General features: G+C 43.8%; 1 protein-coding gene across 2 annotated transcripts in view; it reads right to left on the bottom strand.

Moving 5' to 3' along the window:
* The window catches only part of SUDS3 (SDS3 homolog, SIN3A corepressor complex component), a 290,944-nt gene that overhangs the window by 205,701 nt on the left and 64,947 nt on the right, over positions 1–20,296 (bottom strand). The gene's annotated exons all lie outside the window — the stretch shown is intronic.

Raw genomic sequence — 20,296 nt, 5'->3', positions numbered from 1 at the left:
TTATTATCTTAAATCGTAATGAAGGCTTAGAGTGCTCATAGCTCTGCTTTCGGCAATCTGTAGTTGTCACTTTTCTTCAAGTCCTAACCTGTGTTACTAATGATCTGGGAGAATCCATAGTGACCTTTGGCCTTTGGCACCTTGACCTTAACTTGACCAAGGCAGAACTCATTAATTGCTTCTAAAAACCCGGCTGACTGGAAATTTAGAAGAATTTATCCTATAAATTCACTGGCACAAAAATCCAAAGACATACACAGAGACATCTATCGCTTCGTTGGCAATAACAATAACCCCCTCCCCCCCAAAAACTGGAAACAACCCAAATTTCCATCAATACTCAGCTGGCTAAATGAATCTTAATACACACACCTCTACAGTGGAATACTACATAGTCATTAACAATAATGTTGTAAATATACATTAATTGGTTTGGAAAGATGCAGATAATATACTGTGGGGAAAAAAGTTGTAGAATAATATAATCCAAGATTAATACACTCACTCACACACACACACACACATACACACACACACATTTTTCTTAAAACATATTTTTATACCATAGGTAAAAGTGGGTTACTTCTGGGGATTGGGATTGAAGACTTTTATTCCATCTACATGTTCAAAAGTCATGTTGTATTGCTTTTACTTTAAAAAAATGCATTTTTTCTTTGTCCCATTTGCTGTATTCGTTTACCAGATTCACCAACCACACAGTCCCCATCTAGGATCTTATCTTCTTCTCTTGTCACGAAACCCAGCCAAATGCTGAGCCAAACATTTCTATCTCTGAAACACTTCTCAAAGCTTCACCATACCCTTCCTTCTGCTCTAGGCCAGGCTGACCTGTCAGTTCTCCCGGACTCTACCTCCTCACTGTATACTCTGTACTGCCACAGGGGACTCTTTCTAGCATACATAACCATAATCTTCATTCCTCTGCCCCAAAACCTTTGGCTCTCCTGGACCAACAGAATAAGCTTCAAACTTTCACTGTGGACTCCAAGATTCCATTTTAGCTCCACTTTACCATTTCAGGCTTAAGTCAAGCATCCAAGGCATCCTTCACTCACATCCCAGACACAGCAGCATTAATGGATACCCTGAATTTGAACCTGCATTAACATACCTTCAAATCTTTGCTCACGTTGTTCTCTCCTTCCCCATGCCCCTTCTTTTAAATTACGTCTTTTAAAATACAAGAGTCTTGGGCTTCCCTGGTGGCACAGTGGTTAGGAATCCGCCTGCCAATGCAGGGGACATGGGTTCGAGCCCTGGTCTGGGAAGATCCCACATGCCGCGGAGCAACTAAGCCCATGTGTCACAACTACTGAGCCTGTGCGCCTAGAGCTCGTGCTCCACAACAAGAGAAGCCACTGCAGTGAGAAGCCTGTGCACCGCAACGAAGAGGAGCCCCCGCTCGCCGCAACTAGAGCAAGCCCATGCGCAGCAATGAAGATGCAATGTAGCCAAAAATAAATAAATAAAATAAATAAATTTATTAAAAAATAAATGAAATAAAATAAAAGAGTGTTGACTTACATTCGACACTGTAAATGTTTCTTCTTGCTTGTACTACAAGGTAGCCTAACATGATTGGAAAAATGCACAGATTTTGAGTCGACCACCCGGGATGAAATCTCAGCTGCCACTTACTCTGTGACATTTACTTCACTATTCTGTACCTTGGTTTCCTCATCTGTAAAATAGGGATAATAATAAAACCAGTTTCCTAAGCTCACTTTCACAAAGCATAGAAGTACTGAACACAGTAAACACTGGAAAAACGGTAATTATTTTGATTATTGGATTCTAAGGTGACATTACTTTCCGTTGCTCTTGAGAAGCTGAAACTTCTAAATTAAATGCTCCCCTCCCAAAGCTACTAGCCTTTTGAGTTCTTATGACTGCTTTTTATGTATAACTTTTTTGGCCTTAGTTTCCATACATAATAGTTAAGAGCTTAAGCTCTGAAGTCAAACTTTCTGGATTCATGATCTCGACTGGATTCAAGGCAAGCTTGGGCAGAATAACCAAGTCTATGTGCCTCACTTTCTCCATCTATAAAGTGAGTGAATAATATTCCTGCCTCATAACGTTTGTTTTGAAAATTAAATGTGATCATCTCTGGAAAGTGCTTAACGTGGTGCTAGCACATAGTAAGCACTCAATAAATGTTAGCTAGTATTATTATGAGAGAGAGAGGGAGAAGGAGAATATACTCAGGATAGGTTTAAAAAGGTGGAATTTAGAGACTCCCCTGGTGGTCCAGTGGTTAAGACTCTGCGCTCCCACTGCAGGGGGCACAGGTTAGAACTCTGGTCGGGAAACTAGATCCTGCATACCCTGTGATGAGGCCAAAAACTAAAATAAAAATTTTAAAAATTATTAAAAAGGTGGAATATATTTTAAGGACCCAGACAGAAAAATAACGCTGCCTCAGGGATTCTCCGCTAAGCACTACCGACACTTTGGGCTGGACTGTTCTTTGTTGTGGAAGCTGTTCTGCATCCCCAAAATAAAGGATAGAACATTTAAACAGCATCCCTGGCTTCTCCCTGAGACAAGAAGGAAGCGGGCAGGTCACAACTGCTAAAAGAATGAGGAGTCGGAGACAGCCGTTGAGAAAAACTGGATGCGACAAAAAAAAAAAAAAAAAAACCGCTTAGAACCAGCTACACCCAAGATGGCGAAAGATCTGACTTCCAGTTGACCTTGAGCCTCATTATACGCTTATTGTAATATATTAGCATACTAATGATACACCCACCAGTGTGCTGACAGGCGCCATGACAGTTCCAAGGCTGACCATAAAAGGCCAAAAAGCAGGCAGTGGCCCAATAACTGGAAATCCCAACCCCTTCCCCCAAACAGAATATTCCTCCTACCTGTTAGCATATGAAATTACCAAGCCCACAAAAACTAACCACTCCCACACCCCCGGGGCAGTCTCACCTTCTGAGAGGGTCCCAGTTCCGCCTATGGTATGTGTCTCTCTCCAAATAAACTTGCTTTCATTTTACTTTGGCTCGCTGCTCTTGAATTCTTTTCTGTGTGAAGCCAAGGACCCTCACTCGGTGGCCCATCCCGAGAACTCCCCAGAGACCTTGGACATGACCATTCTCTCACTCCCCGCTTCTCCTGCAAGATCCCCACTAGTTGCCAGTAGCAGCCCCTTTGCCCAGTCCAGTTGTAATAATCAAAAATGATTCCAAACATTGCCAAATATCCCCTTGGGGAGGGGAGGGACAAAATCATTTTCCGTTAAGAACCACTGGGCTACCTTCACAGGACCCAGAAAGTTGTTGGCCCATACGGCTCTGTCCTCTTGGCTTCTTTCTACCCTTTAAATTGCTCTGCAGGGACTTCCCTCATGGCGCAGTGGTTAAGAATCTGCCTGCCAATACAGGGGACACAGTTTCGAGCCCTGGTCCGGTAAGATCCCACAGGCCGCAGAGCAACTATGCCCGTGCGCCACAACTACTGAACCTGCGCTCTAGAGCCCTCGTGCCATAACTAGTGAACCTGCGCTCTAAAGCCCGTGCTCCGCAACAAAAGAAGCCACCGCAATGAGAAGCCTGAGCACCGCAACAAAGAGTAGCCCCTGCTCGACGCAACTAAAGAAAGATCACGTGCAGCAACAAAGACCCAACGCAGCCATAAATAAATAAATAAATTTAAATTGCTCTGCAAATCAGCTTCTTCTGCAAGTTTTGCTCTTCTGCTGCCCCATAACTTAAGCCCATCTGGGCTTTAGTTTGCCATTGAAACAGGAGGGAAGGGGCAGGGCACAACCTTTTTTTTTTTGGCTGTGTTGGGTCTTCGTTGCTGTGCGCGGGCTTTCTCTAGTTGCTGTGCGCGGGCTTTCTCTACTTGTGGTGAGCAGACACAACTCTGTTGTGGTGTGCGGGTGTTGCAGAGTGTGGGAGTCTCATTGTGGTGGCTTCTCTTGTTGCGGAGCACGGGCTCTAGAGCGCAGGCTCAGTAGTTGTGGCGCACGGGCTTAGTTGCTCTGCAGCATGTGGGATCTTCCCGGACCAGGGCTCAAACCCATGTCCCCTGCCTTGGCAGGTGGATTTTTAACCACTGCACCACCAGGGAAGCCCAGGGCACATCCTTTAAAAGGTTGACAGAGTCGTTGAGGATATGACAAAGACTGGTTAGAACGGTTAGGTCCAAGATGGCGGAAGACTGGACTTCCAGTGGACCTCGAGCCTCATTATACACTCATTGTAATACATTAGCATGCTAAATGACACCAGCGCCATGACAGTTCTGAGGCTGACCATCAAAGATCAAAAAGTGGGCGGTGGAGGGACTTCCCTGGTGGTCCAGTGGTAAAGAATCCATCCTGAAATGCAGGGGATATGGGTTCAATCCCTGGTCGGGGAACTAAGATCCCACATGCTGCGGGGAAACTAAGCCTGCGCACCACAACTACAGAGCTCACCTGCTCTGGAACCCATGCACTACGAGAGAGAAAACCCACATGCTACAACTAGAGAGAAGCCCGCATGCCACAGCGAAGAGCCTGCATGCCGCAACAAAAGATCCCACATGCCACAATGAAGATCCCACGTGCCGCAACTAAAGACCCGATGCAGCCAAAAAAAAACCCAAAGTGCTGGTGGCCCAATTCCTGGAAATCTCCGCCCCTTCCCCAAAATAGTTGGAATAATCCTCCCACTTGTTACCCAGCCCATAAAAACTAACCACCCCATATTTCAGGGCCCCTTGCCTTCTGAGATAGCCCACACTCTTGGTGGAGTGTGTTTCTCCCAAGGCCATTTTCACCTTTTGAGACAGACCACATTATGTCCACAAAAGGTGTTCTCTCTCTAAATAAATCCACTTCTTACCTATCACTTTGTCTTTCACTGAATTCTTTCTGCAATGAGACATAAAGAACTCGAGCTTCTCTAAGTCCTGAGACAAGATATGTGATCTTGATTAAAGGACAGTGGGTTTAAGTCCCAATCTGCGTTGTGCAGTTTCACCGTGATACCAACGTTGGCCCATGCATTCCCATGCCGTTAACAGCTCCAACATGGCTGCCTTCCATTTCCCTTTATGCAGAGTCTCAAGAAACAAAGACTCTATTTGGCTGAACTATAGTCAGGTGTCAACCTCTAGTCCAGTCGGCTGTGACCAGGAAAAAAAAGGCACCTGGAATCAGCATGGGAGCCCTGGGTTCCACACTTTCAGCAGGGATCCTGGGGTGCTTCCAAGGAAGGGGTTGTGGCCAGGTCAGGAATCCCCAAACCTGTTCCCATAGCATCTGTCTTCTCCCTTTTCCTCAGATGGTTTTCAAATATGATCCCCGCTGCCAAGGAGCCTGCCACCACCCAAAAACTTCTATCAAGTTTTTGCTTCTGGTCAGTCACGGGCTTTTTAGCACTGTTTTCAAAGAATGAACAGGCTTCAAATATGGGTCCCAGACAGTAGTCAAGACATTTATTTGGCTTCCTAAGAGACCTTTCTTAACTCTTTTTGGCTTTTCAGAACTGATTCAAGTAATTAAGATTGCAAGACTAGTGAGATATCCCTGTGTGTCTTAAAGAGAATCAGAACATGGCACACAAAATATGCCACTCTGGCATAAGGATTGTTTGGAGTTGAAAGCAATTAAGAAGCAGCAAACACAGAAAGAGCTCCTAGGTCTCCCCCCCATTTACATAAAAGTAGAACATAAATTTCCCTTTGTGAAAGTCTTCCCCGCCCGTCTTCTATACCAGAAGAAGGTGAAACAACCATTATCACTGGAGATAGAACTTCAGCATGAAAATGGGTTTTTACTACAAAAAAACTTTACTAAAATAACACTTATCTTCCATTAGTTCCCCCACATATTTACCTTCCCACAATTTACTACCCCTAAAAGCCCAAACCCCTTTTCCTTTGCCTTGTTACTTCTCCACAAATGTATTGCCTTTTGTTAAAATGGTATATAAACTGCCCAGATGTAACCACCTTCTTCAGTCTTCATTTCTTTTCTAAGAAGGCCTCTGTGCATGTTTTAAAAAGAATTAAAATATTAACATCAAGTAAAATCTGTTCACCTCTTCTCCTGTTAATCTGTTTTTTGTCAGTCTAATTTGCAGGTCCCATGAACAGAACCTAAGAAGTAGAGGAAAGGATTTTTTTTCCTTCCCTACAGTATTATAAACACACTAGACCAATGTGATTTCTTAGCTTTGTTGAAACAAAGATCTTTTGGAAGATAATAAACAACATGTTTAAGTTACATACAACTTCAGAGTGGCTGATGGCCCTCAAGCCACTTCTTGAATCCTGTAAGATTTTATATATGTATAGAAATATAATATATATATAAAAAAAGAAATATAATATATATATAAATCAGTTGAACATATATTGTATCCAGTGTATTTGAATGTACACACATTTACCTTATATGAATTCAATTATGAGAAAGAGAGAAAAATTTATCCTGCAGCTCTTAAAACCAATCACACTAGAATTTGTCCTCAGTGCCTCATAAAAAGGAAGGTCACAAGCAAAATGCAAAGAGAAACAGAAACAAGATAACTTATCTCTTGCCTTTTGCCCTTGTAAAGACCCAGGGCAATTTAAGGTAATTTTTGCCCTAAGCATTAACACTAGAGCCTATCCCTTTAACCTCTCATTCAAGACATAACTCTACAGTAACTCCCCTACATACATACCTTCAAGTTGCAAGATTTCAAAGACGTGTGCCCCTGTATGCCAGCTGTTGTACTGTACTACTGTACTTTTCAAGGTACTGTACTGTAAGATTAAAAATCTTTTATTTTTTGTTTGTTTTTTATGTATTATTTGTGTGAAAAGTAATATAAACCTATTACAGTACAGTACTATATAGCCGATTGTGTTAGTTGGGTACCTAGGCTAACTTTGTTGGACCTGTGAACAAATTGGACTTACGAACGTGCTCTCAGAATGGAACTCATTCATATGTAGGGGACTTACAGTACAGGTTTTCCATATCAATGGTTTCCATGTCAGCCGTACCCATAGGTGGTCATAAAAGCAATTTAATGGGTCATGACCACTATTTTTTTAAAAATTAAATAGAAAATATCAGAGGGCAAGATTCACAATATGATAATTATTTCATTAAAGCTTTGCTTAATTTTTATAGTGTGTGTGTATGTGTTTCTTACTCTGGTCAAAAATGTCTGAAAGTCACTGTTCTATAGTCTGTGCTGTCCAATATTGGTAGCCAGTAGGTACACGTGGCTATTAAGCACCTGAAATGAGGTTGGCCAGAATAGACATGTGCTGTAAGTGTAAAATACATATGGAATTTCAAAGACTAAACCCAAAAAAGAGAATCACGATAAAACTAATAATTTTATAGTGATTACATGTTAAAATATAACATTTCACTTTGGATGTATGATGTTGAACAAAATATTAAAATTGTAAGCAGATAAGGTAGGGGGTCCCTGGAGAAAGAAAACCAGGCATGTCTTTCTTGATATAAGAGAAGCCATTTTTGGCCTAAGCAAGTTGTGATCTATGGCTGGCCTCAATCCTTGCCCTTGAACAAGTCTCAGTAATTAATGACCTTAAGGGAACAGAAGAATGCAGAAACAGGCAACTTATCAGGCAAGAGAAGTAACAACAGCAAAGATAATATATCAGTTGTAAAGACTCCCAGTTCTGTTTCAATGGTAAAGATTAGCGTGAAGCGCTCAACCACCAGATAACTGGAATCTAAGGGATGATGATGTTGACCTCTTCTGACCCTTTTAGTGACTTCAATCAACTAAAGCTTGTACTCTGTGGACGACCCAGGTCCCTTCGTGAATATGCAGGTACGCTTAGCTTAAAACTTGCCCAATATTGCTGTTCAGGGAGACAGTGTTTGGGGAAAGATCCCTGGTGTCCTCCTTACTTGCTGCAAGGATAATAAATCCTTCCTGAGTTTCCCTGGTGGTCCCGTGGTTAGGACTCCACGCTTCCACTGCAGAGGGCACAGGTCCAATCCCTGGCCGGGGAACTAAGATCCTACATGCTGTGTGGTGCAGCCCCAAAAATGAAATAAAATAAAAAAATAAATCCTTCCTTCCCCCCATCTTTGTTTGTTTCCTTTTCTTTTTTTTTTTTTTTGATCAGCAGCTAAGTTTGCCATCAGTTTTATTTCCCCCCCCATCTTTGGCTTGTTTGTGTCTTTTGGCTGGACACCCACCAAGAGGCAAACACAGTTTACAGGTGACAAAATTAATTTCACATTTTTTTTTTACTGTTATAATGTGGCTACTAGAAAAATTTTAATTATACATGTGGTTGTCATTGTATGCCTGTTGGACAGCACTGCTCTATGTGTTTTGGCCAAGTATTATATGTATATACATGTGTGTGCACAAGATATATCTATAATCTGGCTTGTATCATCTTTCCACAGCATCTATCACCATCTTATTACCAAACACTTAGAGAGAACTGTTCAGTGTCAAATGAGTGCCAACCTTTCAATGTCAGCTAAAAGGGCTGCCCCCATCATCTGAAGCATCCTCTTCCAAAGCAGAGAATAACTGTTGACTCAGTCTGACTCATCTGCCTGACTGACCTTAGTCTGATGTTGCAGCACCTTGGCAGAGATGACAAACCTCTTGAGAATGTTTTTTTTTTCCTCTTAACCTTATTAGTTCAGAAAGGATTATAACCATCCTGCCAATGGGTATGCACTCCAAATGACCACACATCCTGGATCGGGCAGGAAATGACTGCTTATCTACTTCCTGTGTTCTCTGTAAATCTCTCCACACATCAGCTTTACCATTCCTCATATTCTCCTTCCCTCTCCTAGCTCAAGATCTTGTTATCTGTCAATCATAATCTTGATCTTTCTACTTGTCAAAGGTGTGCTAGAATGACCCCCGCAACACACACACACACACACACACACACACACACACACACACCTGCCACTCCCTGTCACTCCTGATTAGTTCTAGCCTCTATGGAGCCACTCGTTTTCCCCGAGCTTGACTTCTTCTACATCCAATACCTCTATATCATATTAATCTAAGAATTCTTCCCTTCCTTCAGGTTAGTAATAGTAATAATAATAAGCTGTCTTTTATAGAGTGCTTATCTTCAGACACTATATTACACATTTTCTCTCATGTAAACATCACAATAATTTTGTTGTGTTGTGAATACTTCTCCCACTTCATAAATGAGGAAAGTTTGCCTTATGAGGTGACCTGAATTGTAAGATCCATGATGTCTTGTTCACCATATACCCAATGTATACAACAAGTGCCTGATACATACATGGAAATGCTTGATAAATGTCTGTTGAATAAATAAGTGAATGAATAAATGGTGGCACACACCACTTTCTACCGTAACTTATAGTTGTGTCCATGTGCTAACAACCTTATTATGAGTTCCTTGAGGGCAGGATTTAGTTTTGCATTTCCTGTGCTTGCTAGCATAATACCTGCCACAGAGTGGACACTCAGAGATATATCAAACAAATTTAAAAAATAAATGATTAAATGAATATCATAGTCCCACAACTTCAGAATATGGCATTCCCTTGCTAAGAATCGTTCAGTGACTCCCTATTACCCTTAGGCTAAGGCCCAAGCTATTCTTCATGGCCCACAAGGACTCCCTCACCACTTGAGCCATTCATTATCTCTTGGAGCTCCAGCCACAAGCTCTTCAAACTTCTTTCAGCTCCTCAAATTCGGACTTAGGTTGAGGGCTAGAGCTTCTACTTCCCCTCTCAGGGCCTTTCACCTGGCCATTGTCACCTGCACCCAACCCCACTGCTACCCCCTCCACATGGCCAATTCCCCTCAGAGAGATCTCATTGTACCCTGTACTTTGGCTTTGTAGTGCTTATTGCAAGGATAACTCAATAATTGTGTTTATGTTTCTTTTATCTAGTGTTTATTTCCTGAAACACCCCATGAAGTAAGGAGTATGTCTGTTTTGTTTATCACAACGTACCAGTGTTTAGCCGAGACAGCAAACCACTGGCCCACACATGTTTTTTGGCCTACCCTCCAAATGTTATAGATATGTGATATGAATTCATTACAAAATTTTAAAAATATGTATTTCACCAAAAATTCTGAATTTATGACTTCTCTTGGGGGAAAAAAAAAAAAAATCCAAAGACCCAGCAGTACTGCATATATGAGTCAGGATAGGCAAGCAATGCAACAGTAACAACCCCAGAGGACTGGATTGTCACTCACACCACAAGTCTGACGTGTGAGTTCCATCTGGAACATTGACAGTCATTGTAGCTGAAGGAAAAGTAGACCTAGCAAACCATGCTTATCGCTCTCACCCAGAAGTGACACGCACCTCTTCCACCCACATTTCATTGGCCAAAGCCAGTCAACAGCATGGAGATACATAATCCCGCTGCAGGGAGGGCCTTGCCTCCCACGGTGACAAGAGACTCTCTGCTCTGCTGAGGGACTCAGGGATACGGAGGATATGGATTTCCTACTTCTTTCGCGCTTGCTTTCTTCACACTGTAAAGGTATAAGCAACCCAAGTTTTTCTCTATTATCTCTAAGAGGTCCTAAGATGCTGTGATGAGGCATCTGTAATTATGTGCAAAACAATCTCCTGTCCAATCTGCAACGCTTCTGCTAATTTCCTTTCGCCAGGCTACTAGATTTCAGGTTATCTCTTCCTACACACAAACACCAGTGCTCCCATGCGGACACTTGAGGGGACATCATTCCATTTTTAGCCAGGTTCCAGATCGTCCCCCTTTTCTGATTCCCATCTGTTGACGACTCTCTCATGTGTGTGTGCATGTGAGTAAACATACACACACATGCATTTATGAACGCCTATGTAAATTTCATTATTTCTTCCAATGAACATTTAATACAATGTTAGACACCTGGGGTAAAACGACGAGCAAGATAAGCAAGGACACTAGCCTTCTGGATCTCAAAAGTCCCAAAGGAAAGACAGCAGCAATCACAGGAAATGGTTATGATAAGTTCTACCATAAAAGAAGTTCGAAGAGCTACAGGAAGCCTGAGCCCAGAGCCAGAAGGTTCATGGACCACTTCCCAGAAGAAATGACATTCAATCTAACACCTAAAAATTGGTAGTAATTAGTGAGGCAACTCCAGGAAGAGGGAACAACTGTGAGAAGACCCAGAATCCAAAGAGAGCACTGGATCTGTAAGAAACAAATGAGTTCAGTGCAGCCGGGACATGAGTGGCAGGAGACATGATGGAAGCAGGTGGGGAAACACAGAAGAAGCTAACGAGGGATGCAAGTGCCAGACCTTATAAGGCCTTCGGTGCTCCGTGAAGCAGACGGAATTTAATTCTGGGTGAAACAGGGAGCCAAGGCAATGAAGGCTTTCAAGGTGTGATGTGTGATCCAATTTACATTTGCTCCACACGGATTTTCACAACGGGCTGGAAGTCTTGGCACTGGCCCATCAGAGTGGATTCAGACAGGGTCCTGTAGGCACCCTGCTCTTATAGGCATCTACCCACTGGTCGCTGAAGGTCTGAAGTGTCCCAGGGGAGAGGCTGGGCTGCCTGGAGGACAGGGGACTCAGGACAGTGGCTTTTTACCACTGTATAGTGTTAATTTACCACTTCATTAATTATACTCATAAATATCTAAAAATACACATATGAGGAAGATGAAGAAAATATACACCAGCAAAAGTTACCTTTTAGGATAACAGGATTAGTGGTCTAGTTCTTAAGTATTTTAATTTTTAAACAGCCAGCATGGCCATCCTGAGGCATAACAGCTAAATACATGTGCTAATGTCTACACAGAACAAATAAGCCAGGATGATATTCAGGAAGATTAACTGATGCTCTTTCCCCCCACCGCCACTATGTCCAATTATCCCATGGCCGTTCTCTATTTATGGGGTCAGACCATGAAAGCAGAAAAACGGCTTTTAAGTTTCAAAAGACCCACCTTGAAGGGACTCAGGCCAGAGGAAAATAAACCCAAAAAAGCAGACCAGGGAGCTCTTGCCTTCAAAATGAGATAAAAGAGGAAAGGAACTGGAGAGAGTGTGGGCACTGGGGAGTACCTGTCCCCCAAGGGGTGCTGTCAACAGAAACCCCAGTCTGGAATCCGAATGCTGGAAACCTGTGCTCTGAGCAGTTCACGCAAGAAGCCAGCAAGGATCCGGCAAGAACCCAAGAGGGGAAATAGGATCCAGGCACGTGAAACAGTCCTTCCTCCCACAGAGGACTCCACGCCTCACCCTCTCCCCACGACCCTGACACCGATGTTATTTAAGCCTCCTGGAACTTGAAAGAGTCAGGCTCTCAGAACCCAGCTCTAAGAGATGTTCTTGGAACAATTGGGGAGTTCTGAATATGGACTGGATTTTAGATGATATTATGAAATTACTGTGAATTTCCTTAACTGTGGTAATGGTATTGCAATTATGTAGGAGAAAGTCCTTTTACTTAGGAAAATCAGGCTGAACTGTTAAGAGGTAAAATACCATAACTTCTGCGACTTATTTGCAAATAATTCAGTGGGGAAAATACACAAGTACATAGCGGGGAGAGAGAGAAAGCAAATCCAGAAAAATATTAAGAACTAGCATAGAAAGGGGGACATATGGATATTCACTGTGCTAGTGTTTCAATTCTCATAGGTTTTCATTTTCCAATAATAAACTTCTAAAATAAAATTTTATAGTAAAATTCATAATTGCTGAATGCCAGAAGTCACAAGGAAACTGTTGATCCAATAATACCAGTTTTATGTATTTATTTATTTATCGGCTGCGTTGGGTCTTCGTTGCTGCGTGCGGTCTCTCTCTAGTTGCGGCGACCGGGGGCTACTCTTCTTTGCAGTGCGCGGGCTTCTCATTGCAGTGTTTCTCTTGTTGCAGAGCACGGGCCCTAAAGTGCACAGCCTTCAGTAGTTGCGGCACATGGGCTCAGCAGTTGTGACTCACAGGCTCTAGAGCACAGGCTCAGTAGTTGCGGTGCATGGGTTTAGTTGCTCTGCGGCCTGTGGGATCTTCCCAGACCAGGGCTCAAACCAGTGTCCCCTGCATTGGCAGGTGGATTCTTAACCACTGCACCACCAGGGAAGTCCTCAATAATACTAGTTTAAAATGTGTTAAGAAGCACAAAGAATCGTTTGTATTAAGTATATTCATAAATTTGTAAAAACTTATACACATGAAAAAGATAAAGAAGGTGCAAATAATAGTTGTTAAATTAGAATGGTGGAGGCTTCCTTGGTGGCACAGTGGTTAAGAATCCGCCTGCCAATGCAGGAGACACGGGTTCGAGCCCTGGTCCGGGAAGATCCCACATGCCGCGGAGCAACTAAGCCCGTGTGCCACAACTCCTGAGCCTGAGCTCTAGAGCCTGCAAGCCATAGCTACTGAAGCCCGCATGCCTAGAGCCCGTGCTCCGCAACAAGAGAAGCCACTGCAATGGGAAGCCCATGCACCACAACAAAGAGGAGCCCCTGCTTGCTGCAACTAGAGAAAGCCCACGTGCAGCAACGAAGACCCAACGCAGTCAAAAATAAATAAGTTAAATAAATAAATTAAAAACAAACAGCACCAGCTTTTGGGGGAAAAAAATTAGAATGGTGGGATTATCTGTGGCCTTTCCCTCTATTTCTCACCCTTCTGTGCTTTTATAATATTAAAAATTAATTTTAGATGTTAGCTTAAAAAAAGATGGGTGAAGAGAAGAGATCCTGAATTGACTGCAATTAAGTATCTACCACCCAACATAATGAGAGTTCAGAATATAAATTAAATTGAATTATGGGAAAGTAAAAAAGGTACTGTTATTCCTGGGTTAGTGAACCAAGAATTTACACAAGTCAGGTGTGCTAGTTGCAAACAACAGAAACCAACTCTGGCTCCTTTCAGAGTTCTAGGGATGGTGGAGAGCTTACAGAATCACCTGGAAGGCTGGAAAGCCAGGCCTGGCAAGTGGGCAGGCATAAAGGCAGGCTGACCAGCAGCCACTGACAAATTCAGGTGACAAGAACAGCTCAGAGAGGACAAGACTGCAGCAGCCACTGAACAGAGGGTGCCACAGCTCAGACGTCTGTCCCTGCTGGTCCTGGGCACTGAAGGCTGCCTCTGGCCCCACCACTGGCCTGCAGAAGCCTGCTGCTGCTCCTGCCTTCTCCAAAACACATCCTCTAGGGCCCGTTTCTGCGTAACACAGCTCCCAGTTCAACCTATCACACACGTGACATCTAATTGGTCAAGTCTAGGTCACATGCTCACACCCGAGCTGGGAAGACCCTGGGAAGGCAATTACCTCATCTTTGGAGCTCCTACAGCACCAGGAAGGCCCTAGTCTTAGGGGGCTAAGACGTATAATGGGACAATTTCCAAAGATCAGACAGAGATTCTAATATTGGGCACCAAAAAGTGACAAATGTCACCACACAGTTGTTCCTGCTACAATTGGACCGGGCACTGCGTAAGAGACAACAAGACTAAGATTTGGCCTTTGTCCTCAAGGAGCGACTTTGATAGTGGATATTATATCTTATTCTTCTTCGGTTTTTTTTGTTTGTTTGTTTTTAATATATTTATTTATTTATTTATTTATTTTTGGCTGTGTTGGGTCTTTGTTGCTGCATGTGGGCTTTCTTTAGTTGCGGCGAGCGGGGGCTACTCTTCGTTGCAGTGCACAGGCTTCTCATTGCAGTGGCTTCTCTTGTTGCGGAGCTCCGGCTCTAGGCATGTGGGCTTCAGTAGTTGTGGCACGCAGGCTCAGTAGTTGTGGCTCACGGGCTCTAGAGCGCAGGCTCAGTAGTTGTGGCGCATGGGCTTAGCTGCTCCGCGGCATGTGGGATCTTCTCAGACCAGGGCTCGAACCTGTGTCCCCTGCATTGGCAGGTGGATTCTTAACTACTGCACCACCAGGGAAGTCCCTTATTCTCCTTTGTTAACTGTAGTGTTTGACAGAGAGTAAACACTCAGTAAATGTTTGCTAAATAAATAAAAACAAATGAAAAATCTGCCCCAGACAAATCAAACGACCCTTTGCAGGCAGGGGACTGGACAAAATAATACTCCAGGAACTTCTAGCAAGAGGATTCTTGGACTTGATGATCTTGCCTGAGACTCACAGTTTTCTTCTAGAGACTGTCTATGAACCAGAAGCTAGACTAAAACTGCACTGATGCACTAAACCTTAACAAAAGCCAAATATTAAGTTTTGTAAATGGATCCACCTAGAAAACCAGTTCAAATCAAGTCAAAATCCAAACATCTAAAACAAATGAATGAAATTTGCTCTGAGTCCCTACTTACGGCTGAATTTTCTTATCTTTTAAGCAAAAAGCCCAATGTCATTAGTTCTGGTCATACACTGGCCTGTGGTGCCATGCTGGGCTAAGTCACAGCACACATCAGCAATAATTTTATAAATGTGTTCTCCCCAGCTGCCTACCTCTGAGCTTGAATCAATTTCCAGCCACAGTTTGCACATTTCATGCCAAAAGGCTGCAGTGGGGCTACTGACGGTTAGTGTGAAACCACCTGTTCTGCAGATCTTTAAACACTGGTAAGAATCATCTCTCCTTTCAACGGTTTTGTCTCAGTTTAACAGAATGCAAAGTTGCTAGATTCTGTGCAGCATCTGAACTTTTCATTAATCCACTCACTCAACAATTTGCACTGACTCCTTACTATGGGTCAAGAACTATGCTAGATGCTGGGGATATGACAGTGACTGGAGAAGATATGGTCCTTGAATTCATGTCACTTAAATTCCAGTTGGAGACCAATAGATGAATATGTAATTACAAGATGTAATAGGTATTGGAGGTAGAAAAGTGCTATATATAAGAATGGAAGAATAATAGGAAATCTAATTTGGATTAGATGGAGTGGAATAAGGGAATGCCTTCCTGAGGAAGTGACATGTAGGCCACAATCTAAATAATGAGAAGACTTGTTATGGGCCGAGTTGTGTCCACTCAAAACTTACAGGTTGAAGCCCTAACTCCCAGGACCTCAGAATATGACTATATTTGGAGATAGGGTATTTAAAGAGACAATTAGGTTAAAATGAGGTCATTAGCTTCCCTGGTGGTGCAGTGGTTGAGAGTCCGCCTGCCGATGCAGGGGACATGGGTTCGTGCCCCGGTCCGGGAAGATCCCACATGCCGCGGAGCGGCTGGGCCCGTAAGCCATGGCCGCTGAGCCTGCGCGTCCGGAGCCTGTGCTCCGCAACGGGAGAGGCCACAACAGTGAGAGGCCCGTGTACCACAAAAAAAAAAAAAATGAGGTCATTAGGGTGAGTCTTAATCCAATATGACTGGTGTCTTTACAAGAAGAGGAAATTTAGACGCAGAGACACACACAGAGGGAAGACCACGTGAAGACACAGGGAGAAAACGGCCATCTACAAGCCAAGGAGAGAGGCCTCGGTAGAAACCAAAATGCTGACAGCTCCATCTCAGACTTCTAGCCTCTAGAACTATGAGAAAATATATTTCTGTTGTTTAAGCCACTCAGTCCCTGGTACTTCGTTACAGCAGCCCTAGCAAAATAATACAAGGGTTAATCAGGCAAAAGATCAGGGTGGGGAAAAGAGAGGCAGAGGGAAGAGCAGGAAAGACAATGACCCAGAGTCAGAAAAGAGCTTTGTCCCATCAAAGAATTGAAAACCCATTAAACTTATGTGGTTGGAGCTAAGTAAAGAAGAGTCAGGAGGGGGACTTCCCTGGCGGTCCAGTGGTTAAGACTCCACGCTTCCACTGCAGGCGGCACAGGTTCAATCCCTGGTCGGGGAACTAAGATACCGCAAGACCCGCAGCCACAAAAAAAAAAAAAAGGCAGGAGGAACAAAATAAGACTGGAGAGGGAGGCAGAAGCTAGGACCTGACAGGTTATCCTGAAGGGCTTGACATTTTCCCCGGAATTATAAATAAAAGTCACTGGATAGTTTTTGAGGAGGGGAAAGATGTGGGTGACAAGGTTCGATTTACACTGTTAAACAGCTTGTTGTCTGGTGAGTGGAGAAAGGGCCACAGCAGGGGGATCAACCAGCAGAGAGATGATGGTGTTTGAACCAGGGCGGGAGCAGTGCAGGTGGAGAACTGTAAACAGATGTCCACTTAGAAGGTAGAATAGACAGGCTTCCCTGGGTGGGAGCTGGAGCAGAGGGAGTGGCAAGTATGGTACCTTGGCTTCTGGCTTGAGCACGTGGCAGCACTTAATAAAACACATTTTCTTCTGTATAGAGGAGCCTGGGAAGAGGGTTGGCCTTCCAATCCCTCCACCTTCTGGCCGAGACATCAGACAAGAGGTTTAACCTCTTCAGGCAAAGGCTAAGGTGCTCAGTCTGGAAAACAAGTTTCTTCTAAATGTAACCCCTACCTGCTGTCTCCCTTCCATCCACCGCCCACCCCTGACACATTCCGTGCTCTAGACACATCAATTTCTCAGTGCCCATCCTCGCTCCCTGTGTAGAGAAGCTGACACATACTCCTCCCTGAAAACCCCTGCCCACCATTCCATACCCTGTGAAAATGTAACCACTTCTCCCAAACCTTCCTTGACTCTCCTGTGTTTCCACCTTGACCCCACCTCTCCCTCTGGCGGCTGTTCTTTGTAGGTCCCTGCTCTTCACCCAAGCTTCTTGAAGAAGGCATCTATCGTCATTGTTTCCTCAACCCTTCCTCCCTGATCACGCCATTGTAGGCTAGCTTCTCTATCCTCCACTCCACTAGAACTGGTTTGACCAAAGCACTAATTACATCCATGTCATCCTCTCATATAACACTCTGTTCTTTTTCTTCCAACCCCTATTCCCATTTGAAATTATATATTCATTCATGGTTTTGCTTCTAGAATTGAAGTGCCATGAATTCAAAGCTAAATCCATGTTGCTAAATCCAATGGACACTTTTGACCTTTATCTTGACCTGACTTCTCCACAGAATTTGATACTGTGTATACCACTCCTTTCTTTTTTACCATTTTACTTTGAAATTTTTCTATAGAAAACTATACAGAGCGCTTCCCTGGTGGCGCAGTGGTTGAGAGTCCACCTGCCGATGCAGGGGACACGGGTTCGTGCCCCGGTCCGGGAAGATCCCACATGCCGCGGAGCGGCTGGGCCTGTGAGCCATGGCCGCTGGGCCTGCGCGTCCGGAGCCTGTGCTCCGCAACGGGAGAGGCCACAACAGTGAGAGGCCAGCGTACCGCAAAAAAAAAAAAAAACTATACAGAAGTTGTAAGAATCGTACAGTAAATACTCACATCTCCTTCATCCAGATTCACCAATTAATATTTTTTCACCTTATATGTTTATCCTTTGTTTTTCTGGACTATGGAAGAGTAAGTTGCAGGCATTACAACCCTTCACTCTCAAATACCTCAGCACGTTTCCTAAGAACATTTTCTGCCTTAGCCCATCTGGCCTTCTATATACATATATATATATATATATATATATATATATATATAAAACAGAATACAACAGACTCAGTGGCTTATAAACAACAGTATTTATTTCTAGCAGCTCTGGAGCTCGGAAGTCCAAGGTCAAGGTGCCGGCAGATTCAGTGTCTGGTGAGGACCCACTTCCTGGTTCATAGACAGTCATCTTCTCTCTGTGTCCTCACATGATAGAAGGGGCAAGGGAGCCCTCTGGGGTCTCTTTTATAATGACACTAATCCCATTCATGAAGGCCCCACCTCCAAATATCATCACACCAGGGGTTAGGATCTAACATGTGAATTGTGGGGGGGCACAAACATTGTTTATAGCCAACTCTTATCTAACAGCTTATTTTAAAATTTTGTAAGGTGTTCCTATAATGTCCTTTTTATTTATTTATTTATTTTTATTTTCGGCTGCGTTGGGTCTTCGCTGCTGCACACAGGCTTTCTCTAGTAGCAGCGAGCGGAGGCCACTCTTCACTGCGGTGCTCAGTCTTCTCATTGCGGAGGCTTCTCCTTGTGGAGCACAGGCTCTAGGCACGCGGGCTCCGTAGTTGTGGCTCACAGGCTCTAGAGTGCAGGCTCAGTAGTTGTAGCACGTGGGCTTAGTTGCTCCTCGGCATGTGGGATCTTCCTGGACCAGGGCTCGAACCCGTGTCCCCTGCATTGGCAGGCGGACTCTCAACCACTGCGCCACCAGGGAAGCCCCTATGATGTCTTTTATAGTGATTTTATTCTGATCTAAGATCAAATCAAGAATCATACATTGCATTTGGTTGTCATGTCTCCTTAGTCTCCTTTTATCTAGAACAGTTCCTTAGTCTTTCAAGATATAAATATTTTTGAAGAATACAGCCCAGTTGTTTTGCAGAACGTCCCTCAATTTGGGTTTGTCTGATGCTTTCTCATGATTAGATTCTGGACATGCAGGGATATTATTACAGAAGAGACGTGGTACCCTTCTTGGGGCATGGTATCACAAGACATGTGATACTGGTTTATCCCATCATCAGTGATGAACCACTCCTTCCTTGAAGTTCTCTCTTCCCTTAGCTTCTGTGGCTTTCCTCCTGCCTCCCTGGTGGATGCTTCTTGGTCTTTTTCGTGGGTTCCTCTTCCTCTGCCAATCCATAATCACTGGCTAGGCAGGTTCCTATTGTAGGAGCCTATTCTTAGCTCTTCACGATTTAAACTCTTCTAGGCAGCTTCCCGTTCTTCTGTATCCTGAATCTAATCTTCGTAACTTCAACTAACACCTCTGCATTGATGGCTCTCAAACTCTCAACTCCCCTTACCCTGGGTCTCTCTCTTAAACTCCAGACCCAGACCTGCCTACTAGACAGCTACACCAGGATGTCAGCACAATGTTCAAGACCGAATACATCATCTTCCCCTGCTCCGAGCCTGCTTCGCTCCCTCCTATGATGAATGGAAACACCCAGAACCCAACATTCAAAAAGGCACTCAGAACTTTTCCAATCTGATGATTCAGAGTCTTCCTTGCTGGACTGTCAGTGTCTTTAAATAAGAACCGTATCTGTCCTGTTTGCAACTGGGTCTCTAGAAATGCCTGACACTTGAAAATGGTAGCTATCTCTCATCAGACTCAGTGTCCTCGTCTCAAAGGCAGAAATAATAATGGATGCCTCACAGGGCTTGGGTGAGGATCAAATAAGGTCATATATGAGCGAGTCCTTTGTAAACACCGTATCTCCTGGCTACTCAAAGTGTTCATGAATCAGCAGCAGCAGCAGCACTTGGAAGCTGGTTAGAAATAAGCATCCTGGGCTCCACTCCAGGCTTCACCCACCTGCTGATTCAGAATTTGCATATTAATAAGATTCCCAGGTGATTCGTATACA

This window comes from Pseudorca crassidens, chromosome 12 (assembly GCF_039906515.1).
Source record: "Pseudorca crassidens isolate mPseCra1 chromosome 12, mPseCra1.hap1, whole genome shotgun sequence".
Classification (NCBI taxonomy): Eukaryota; Metazoa; Chordata; class Mammalia; order Artiodactyla; family Delphinidae; genus Pseudorca; species Pseudorca crassidens.
Note: the sequence above shows the minus strand (reverse complement) of the source record. Positions and strands in the feature narration are given on the sequence as shown.